The sequence below is a fragment of the Coptis chinensis genome, chromosome 4, assembly GCF_015680905.1.
Source record: "Coptis chinensis isolate HL-2020 chromosome 4, ASM1568090v1, whole genome shotgun sequence".
In the NCBI taxonomy this organism is placed as follows: Eukaryota; Viridiplantae; Streptophyta; class Magnoliopsida; order Ranunculales; family Ranunculaceae; genus Coptis; species Coptis chinensis.
In genome coordinates, this window is record NC_141459.1 from 55,998,738 (window position 1) to 56,007,809 (window position 9,072).

Here is a 9,072-nt window from a genome sequence, read left to right on the forward strand (position 1 = left end):
GTAACTTTATTAGTATTACACCATGTAATTTCATCCCTACCAAAAAATTACATATCCTGTTATTTAAAAATAGAGGTTCTAGAGTACGCAGGTTTCTGGTCCAAGTATTTTTTTTAAAATATTTTTTTGATAACCGGCTAAGTAAATTTAATGATATTTAATTAAAAAGGTGAAAACGTAATTTAAAACGTAGATTTTAATTTAGATTAAAGAAAAACCAACGCCCTCTTCATCTCTTTCCTTTCCATTTCCATTGTTACCACCGTTCAACTGCCACCAGCCATTTGAAGCTTTTTATTCTCGTCTCTCTCTCTCTCTTCTCTCGCACAAACAAAAATATGCAAAACTTCATTCTCCGTTGTGCAACGCAGCTGATGCAGTTTAATAACAAAACAGCCGCAATCAAATAAAGGTATTTAACTAATTCTCATTAATCCATCTTCCTGAAGAAGTTATTTTTTTAATTGTGTTCCTGAAAGGTATTGTCACTACTTACGGCATCCGTTTGCTCATTATTAACTGTCAAGTTTTTAGTAACAAACATCCAACGAAGAGCACCAATGTACATGACATGTAAATGGCTGTTGTCGTTCTTGATGCTCTCACTAGGTATTTTTTCTTTCTGTTTAAATTTCATGTCATTATTTGTTTCTTCAATTTCTTATTTTTTGTTTTTGTTTTAAAAGTTTGAATATTTTTTAAAATATTTTTTGTTTAACAATTTGTCTCACTAGCGTATTATTTTTTGTTTTTGTTTCAAATTTTTTAACAATTTTGATTAATTTGAACTAGTGACTAGTGTGGAATTAAGTGTTTTAAGTAAGTTAATGTGTGAGAATAAATTTTTGGTAATTTTATTTTTTAAAAAAATTAGATATTCCCGCTTGATATCGAAAGGGTTAACAAATTTGAAAGTTTGAACTTTTGTTAGTTACTTATTTATATACAAGCATAATAAAATCTATCCTTAATTGTATCTTGTAGACCATCTTCATTTTCGTTGTTTTAAAATCATTTCTGACTTTTTACGATGCTTCAACTTAATAAATTTACAATTTAATGAATGTTTCATGTAAATAACTACTTTATTTGATATTTTAGTGCATGTGTTTATATTTAGTGTGATTTGATTCAGTCGGACTTATCCAGGTACTTTGTTTGACTCGGCAAGTGTGAAGTAAAAGTAGTATTACGTCAAGTTGATTCCAATTCTACGCGACAAATTTTTACATTCTGCAAAACAAAAAATAATAATTTGAAGGAAAACCATTTTGTTTCTCTGAGTGGCCCACATGCAACACATTTCTGGCTCCAGTGCTGAGCCTTTGTGCTTTATGGATACGGCTAATCAAGTTTATACGCTCAAGTTTTTGTTGTTATTTACTCTGTTAATGCATTTGTGGATTGATAATTATAATGACTTCATTGGTGTTTCTTCTTCCTTAATCTGGAACCTGAATCACTTCCATCTCCTGCCTCTTGAGAAATGGATGGAATTTCTTGTAGTTTTGAGATTAGTATTGTGCATTTCCATTTTACCTAATTACAATTTGAGGATGAGAATTCTATCTAGCATACTGTATAAAAGTTTGTTCCCTGTATATGCTAACGTCAATGTCTTCCGGTTTTAGATCCTTTCTTTATAATGTTATAAATGAGCTTGATTCTGGCAAGATAATCTAGTAGATCAGGAGATCACCCACGTGGAGAATAGCCAGTCAACTTATTTCTGTGTGGGTCCCATGCATTTCTGTAACGACATGAGTTTGATTTCTACTAGTTTATTTTTTATTGCTAATTGTTTAGGCATATTTGTTGGGGGTTAGTATGTCTAAGATGTTAAACACGTGTAAGGCACTAACTTGTCTCTCCTGTTTTTGTTATTCTTCTACCCATAGTCCTTGTTGACATTTTGTTCTACATACAAATTTCTTATGGAGCATTGTTCGGCCTTAATGAATTGGCTTTGACCTAAGCCCTTTTCCGCCTGTTTGTCAATTCTTAGCGGTGGCTTTTTTCTTATTCAGGCTTCAATGGGTTAGAGAAGAAGATTTGGCAAAGGATTTAAAGCTGCACTCAAAGCAACTCCGACGGACTTTGCGCTTCTTTGAAGAGGAAAAGCTAGTCACCAGGGATCATAGGAAAGAGGTTGGTTTCTTTGTAATACCATTATAGAAGTTGCCTTCCAAGGGGCGAAGCACTTAAATAATAATTACTAGTGTGATGCTGTGATGATGATCTAACTATCATAGTTGTCATACCATATCTAGCCTGTATTGTCAGTAACAAAGAGAAAAAAAAATGCGGGTTTATGTGATGTCAACTAAATATGCTGCAAATGTCTGTTTTGTCCTTATATCTTTCCTTACATTGTTTAAAAGATAATATGTATGAAATCTGCTAGAAGTTGAAAGGTTGTGATAACTTGCAAAACAAAGAACGAGAGGAGAATAGATTGAAAGAAGAAGGAAAAAGAAACTATAAGAAAAGATAACTCACAATAATAACTTTAGTTTGTTGGTTCGAAAGCACATTAGAATTAGGTATAACTTGAAATATACACCTCGATATGTTTTTCCACTTTCTTTTAATCTTTCTTGAACTTATTGTGTATCTTGTTGGCGGAAGATTTAACAATGAAGGATACCAATTAATTTAATTGAAGTAACTAGGATGTAACTTTGAAACTAAAACTAAAGAGTTCTCTTAAAATAATATTCATTAACAGCCCCTTATACCAATGAAGGCTAACCTGCATTTAAATATGAACATATTTAGTTGGATACTTGGATCCCAAATAGGAAACCACCCAACTCTTGTTCCTTATCGAGTTAGGAAACCAAAATAGATAGCACTAAAAAGCTATTGGAAACTACTAATCACATAATACTGATCCTACTTAAAGTGAATTAAACTATGATTCCTAATTTAGAAGCTAGTAATAAAATAGAATAACTGCTAAAGAGCACTGTTTTCCAGCAAGTCTGAAGGTGCTAATGTCCGCCATCTTTTTTTCCTACATCAATCTTTCCATGATTTAATAGCGTGAAGCTCTGCAAAAATTCAACATAGCTCTTGCGCATCACAGTGTGTTAAATATGCTTCACTAATGCACTCATTCAAACACACACAAATATTTGTTGGTGGTGCTTATCTGAAATATTGGTTTGTACAGACAGCTAAGGGTGCAAAATTGTTTAGCGCCGCAGTAGCTGCCACTGCTGATGGTCATCAAACTGGGAAGGAGGGTGAAGAAAAGATCAAGCTGCACACCCACTCTTACTGTTGCTTAGATTATGCTTAGGTTACTCTTTACAGATGTCTGGAAGCTTATACTTTAATATTGTTCTATGCCACATTGGTTTCTAATTGTTATCTGTAACAAGAAGGTTAAAGCGTAACTTGTAAATGAGTGTTAACACAACATTCAGTGATGTATCATTTTAACCAGTTTTTGAGAATGTAGTATTTGTTGCCTGGATTAGAAGTATTAAATATGTCATGTTTGTTTGTATGAAACATAAGGTCTAATGGAATATATATTGCAGATATATGACGTTGTGAGATACAGGCTGCATCGAATGAGAAAAAAACTGAAGGATGAACTGGAGAACAGGAACACAGTTCAAGAATATGTATGTCCTTGTCAGAGAAGGTTTGTCACTCATGGTCTTGAGCTCTCCATTTTCCATATCTACATTTACTTGTTTATCCCAATAGCTCATAGTTGTCTGGTCTTTAGGTATACAGCTTTTGATGCCCTGCAGCTGGTTTCTCCTGATGATGAATCTTTTCGCTGTGAAAGCTGTCGTGGTGAACTTGTTGCCGAGAGCGACAAATTTGCTGCTGAAGAGGGAGATATTGACGACAATGCGAGGAAGAGGCGGCGCAATTTAAACGGGTATCGTACATCAAATTAAATTACCATATATGTGTAAGTTAACATTTAAAATGACATACCAAATTAAACGGGCAATTTCTAGTTGGGTTACATATTCAGACACTTCCAATCACAAATCACCGGATCACCCACAAGGTATCCACTGTCTTGATTCTTTCCGATTGAAATTTGTCTTCTAATTTGCCTTGATTCTAATAATTTAATAAAGTGGAGGAGCAAAGTCAATTTTCCTTTTCATAACACCCTACCAAATCGCCTCCCTTGAGAATCAATTGCACTAGGTTGAAAACAGGGTTGGTGGTCTAGTTGGATTAAGTACTTCAGTTTTAAAACAACTGCATGACACATGGACAGGATTTTCTTTCCATTGCGTTAGACATTTTTCTTTGTTGCTCTAGTTGATAGTTTTTCTTGCAGCGTTTGTTACGACTAGAAATCTCTTGGAAGAAAACAGTTACTGAAATAGCGTTGAACATAAAGATCAGATCCTTCATATTAGTTGCTTTGCTTATAATTTACATATAGTATTTGACTGTGTGGCAGGTGGAAGTTGCTCTATCTGGTGTTGCAGTAATGGAAGAGGACACCAAACCTTAAGCTGGGGCCATGAAGGTTGTGCCTCCGTGGTTGATCAAGCAGGGTATGAATCTGACAAGTGAACAACGTGGAGATTTGAAGCAGGACTTGGAAATGGAAAACAGTTCAGCTACTGAAGGTTCATCTGAAGACAAAAAATCAAGAGTTGATGAGAAAGATGAGAAGAGTATATAGGTTCGTGAAAGTGATTGACTTTGTGTTTTGTTTCATGCAATTTGAAGATTTACTAACTGGAAGTTATTTTATTCTTTTTATTTTATTCTTTCTTTTTCTAATGGCTCATCTGGTGTAGGATGAGTATGTTAAAGCTTATTATGCTGCTTTACTCAAGAGGCAACAAGAACAGGAAGAAGCTGCCCGGAGGGAACATCAAGAATTAGAAGAAGCGAATGATATTTCAAATGAAGAAATACCCTCTGATCGCCGAGTTGGCATGAAATCAAGGCGTGAAGAAAATGGCAGTGATGCTGTTGTATGGGAAGAAGCTCCAACTTCAGGTACAAAGATAGTTGCTGTTTTTTTGTTTCGTTTCTTTCTTCTTTTGGTTAGCCCAACTTTGGAATTGTAAAACCTTTTCAAGGTAACTGGTAAAGTAAATACTGTTTAATCCTCATTCAGTTCGTGTTGTTTTGATGGGCTGTGAGCCTGTGAGTCATGAATAAGAAGGAGCTTACGCTTTTAACTTAAGATTAGTGACAGTTAACTCATGTCTTTTGACCTTCTCTTTTGGTTTGCTTTATAGTTCTACTTCCAATACTGGATCTGCTTTGCTTACTTATTTTCTAACTTTGCTGCATTATTTGCTTGTGGTCCAAGCTAGTAATGTAGAAACCAAAAGAAACTGATCAAATACTCATTCTGCCTGATAGTATTATCCTGAAAAAATATGCTTAGCTAATATTACCATGTGTTTGCTGAATGACTAACATTTTTAAGAAGCCTCCCAACATGCTTTGCTCCTGTGTCCTGTCACAGTATGTTAAACATACTATGTCACTATTATTCAACTTGAGAAATACCTATATCTAATTGCTTATGGCTTTTGAGAGCTTATTCGACAACATGCACTCATTTGTTTTTTAAATCCAAGTATAATGTTGGTCTTGTATTTGGACCTTTTGGGTTGTAGGTAACATTAGATTCCCTGATTCTGAATTTCGTGGTACATCCTAATGGTTTTGCACACGGACAACCCAAGTCACATAAAGCATTGCTTGAAGATTGGCGTTGTTGGGTTTGGAGTGCTTACTTGGTAGTTTAGTTATTTCTTTTCTAGGTTACATGGACACGCCATATTTTGAAAAAAATCCGTGTCGGATACGTATCCACGTGTCCGTGTCGGACACATATTGCATGTAATTTACCTCGAATTTTGATATTTTGCCGTGTTCGACAATTCGTATCCGTGTCCGATACGGCGTGTCAATGTAACCTAGTTTCTTTTAGGGTTCTATGTTCATGGATCTGAAAATATAGAATTGAGTGGTTTAGATTGGAAATATGTTAAAAGATTATTATATGGATGAGGTTATTGATGGTGGGTTATTGTTGGGTCATCAAACTTTGAGATTTATGACTTACAAGTGTGTTTATCGAAATTGTCAATCTGTTCATTTCACCATATTATGCTTAATAATTCTCACTAAAATGTTGTCGGAGCTATTTTGTTTCTCAAAACAAAATCTAATTTCTCGTTAGGGCCAAACATGATATGAATACAAGTAAAGGAGTGTAGTTGAACTAGCGATGGCCAAAGAGTTTGAGGATGGAGTGTTTGTAGTTTCCAAAAAGCCTTCTTTACAAATCTTATCCACTTAAGGTACGCCCACATAAGTATTTTGTGATTAAAACGTATATTATAATGGCATTGTTTGTGTTAGATCGAGAATTCTATCTAATGGGAGGTTTGAAACTATTTGTGGATAAGTTTGGAGGTGGACAATTTGTATTAACTATTAAGACTACTGCTAAGCAGTGACACATTTTTTATATATAGTTTTTATAGAAAGTTCACACTGGCCATGGGTTTTGAATTTTAGTTCCTAAGTATTTCTTTGTTACCATCTTCAACTATTTGTAGTTCTTCACTATTTAAGTCGCGATAAGATCACGCATTTCTAATGAAATCAAAACTGCATATTAGTATGGTTGAGTTTGTTGCTAGTGGAATAACTGGTTTGGTTTTTACTTCTCTTTTGGTGTTTGCATGAACTTGAATTTTACTTGTGTTTTAAAAATGTGCTAGGCTTATTATCCAAGAATTTAAAATTTTCATATATTTGCTACACTTTAACTTTAAAGTTGGCATTTGCATATATTTGTGCTTTTCCACATTTTTTTACTGCACTGATCTTTCTTTATTAATTTGTGAATTCCAGGACTACCTTGAGTAAGATGATACAGAAGTTGAACTCACTTAGTGTAGATCTTTTACCTTCACATGTTAATTAGTTATATGCACGGGAGATGCGTTTGTATATGATTTAATTTAATAAGAAATAAAATTTATCCATTTGAATCATGTTTTATAAATGAATTTTTGTATATTATGTTCTTTATATTATTTATATTGTGTACATCTAATAGTAGAACAGATTGTAGCTGCGTGTAGTACTACAGTCTTTCGGTGTAGTTTCTATATGTAATAAAACAATGTTATCTTCTTTTATGTAATATATGGAGGTTGACTTATTTGAGTACATGAAGGTACCACACTTGATAGATTGTATGGCAAGCTCTTATGGTTTTTTTGCTTTTGTTGGATTTATTGGAAAATGATTGGATTCGGTTGAGAATGCATTATGATAGGTTTCACACTTAAAAGCGTTAAAAATACAAAGGAGGCTGTGTCAAAATTAAATTTTGAATGGAATGATTTGTGTTGAGATGTAGTATTCGTTTTAATATGATTTGTATCGAGATACTTTCCAATTGGGGTTTATTCTGTTCAGTGAGAAGTCTTTTCTTTCCATTGATATATTCTTTTTTCCTCATAAAATTCTCGTTCAATTATAACCTAGCATGAAACTGAGTTAACAAGTGAATGAGCCGAGTCATCATCAATGAATTAGCATTATGTTATGTTCTTATAAGGTGTCTAATAGAAAGATTCACTAAGTAATCCCTTACCAATAGAAGTTTGGAAGGTAGATCTTGTCTTCTCATTGCTTCTGAACGAAAGATGATTGAGGATCTCTTCAGCCTAATAATTATTTTGTAGTGGTGCGTAGTATATAGGTTTATCATTACACCCAGTGGTTTTTCTTTCAAATATGTGATTATATTAGTATTTATACATTAATTGATTTTATTATTACACATATTTTAACATATCAATTGCATCATATAATATAATTTGGTAAAATTTCATCACATGGGAAATTATCATATGATCTAAAGAAAGAGAGTGATGGATTGTCAGTGTATTGTCATGTATGTATATGTAGAATTGTAGAGGGAGAATAAAAATGATGGATTGTCTTCGCACTCAAGGTTTTGTTGGTGATTATATAGATTGAAGAGATGGTCAACATGGTGATGTAACCAAATAGTGGTAATGGAGTTGTCATTGCAACGAGCAAATAAAATATGCAAATCAAATGTTTGATTTGGTTCAAAAGAAAATACTTAGGTATGAAAAACACGAGTCCATATATTTCCAAATTGGGTTAAATGCATAGATAGGTAACAAACTATATACGAAATCAAGCATTGGTATATAAACTTTGTTTGAGCAATTTTGGGTAACGAAGTGTACCACGTTTTGCAACGTTTGGTTTTGTTTCACTTCCGTCCAATTTTTTTCATACGTGTCAAGTTTTTTCATACGTGTAAGATTGCCACTAGATCGCCACATAGGAAAATAAGTGACACATAATTAGAGAAAAAAAAGAAAAAAAAAAAAAAAAAAAAAAAAAAAAAAAAAAAAAAAAAAAAAAAAAAAAAACTTAACACGTGTAAAAAAATGGACGGAAGTGAAACAGAAGCCAACGTTGCAAAACGTGGTACACTTCGTTACCCAAATTTGCTAAAAAAAAGTTTATACACCAATGTTTGATTTTGTTTATAGTTTGTTACTTGTATTTTTTTCCTTCCAACGGTCAACTCAGGTTACATAACCACCCATCTATAGACTCGAACACTTTCCATATGTGGAACATGCGTTACCATTGTTTATTTATAAGTATTAATAAATACAATAAATTGGTCCCAATGCCCATTTTCGAGTGAAAATCACTTTCAAAATAAATGATTTTTTTCAATCACTCTCAGGGACAAATTTTTGGTGAAAATAACCCGGAAAACTAATTTTCAAATGAAAATAACCCTTAAAGACAAATGGCCCGAATTTGAAATAAATATTTTCCAATTTTACCCGTTATGTCATTTTGCTATGAACAATGAGTGTTCATACCTTATGCTGATGTATAAGCAATGATTATTCATACCCAAATAGGTGAACGTACATCATACAATATATTGATGTATGAACAATGATTGTTCATAGCTCATGTATAGGTATAAACAATGATTGTTCATACTCTAATAGGTGTTTTATTGATCATACATTATGT

At 33.3% G+C, this 9,072-nt stretch overlaps 1 pseudogene across 1 annotated transcript; it reads left to right on the forward strand.

Moving 5' to 3' along the window:
* Positions 1-272: 272 nt before the first annotated feature.
* On the forward strand, positions 273-5,185 carry LOC147504078 (uncharacterized; annotated as a pseudogene). The gene is made up of 8 exons (XR_015220986.1): positions 273-412; positions 528-609; positions 2,028-2,148; positions 3,176-3,304; positions 3,549-3,655; positions 3,743-3,901; positions 4,498-4,672; positions 4,791-5,185. The product of XR_015220986.1 is annotated as an uncharacterized LOC147504078 (transcript).
* Positions 5,186-9,072: the final 3,887 nt, after the last annotated feature.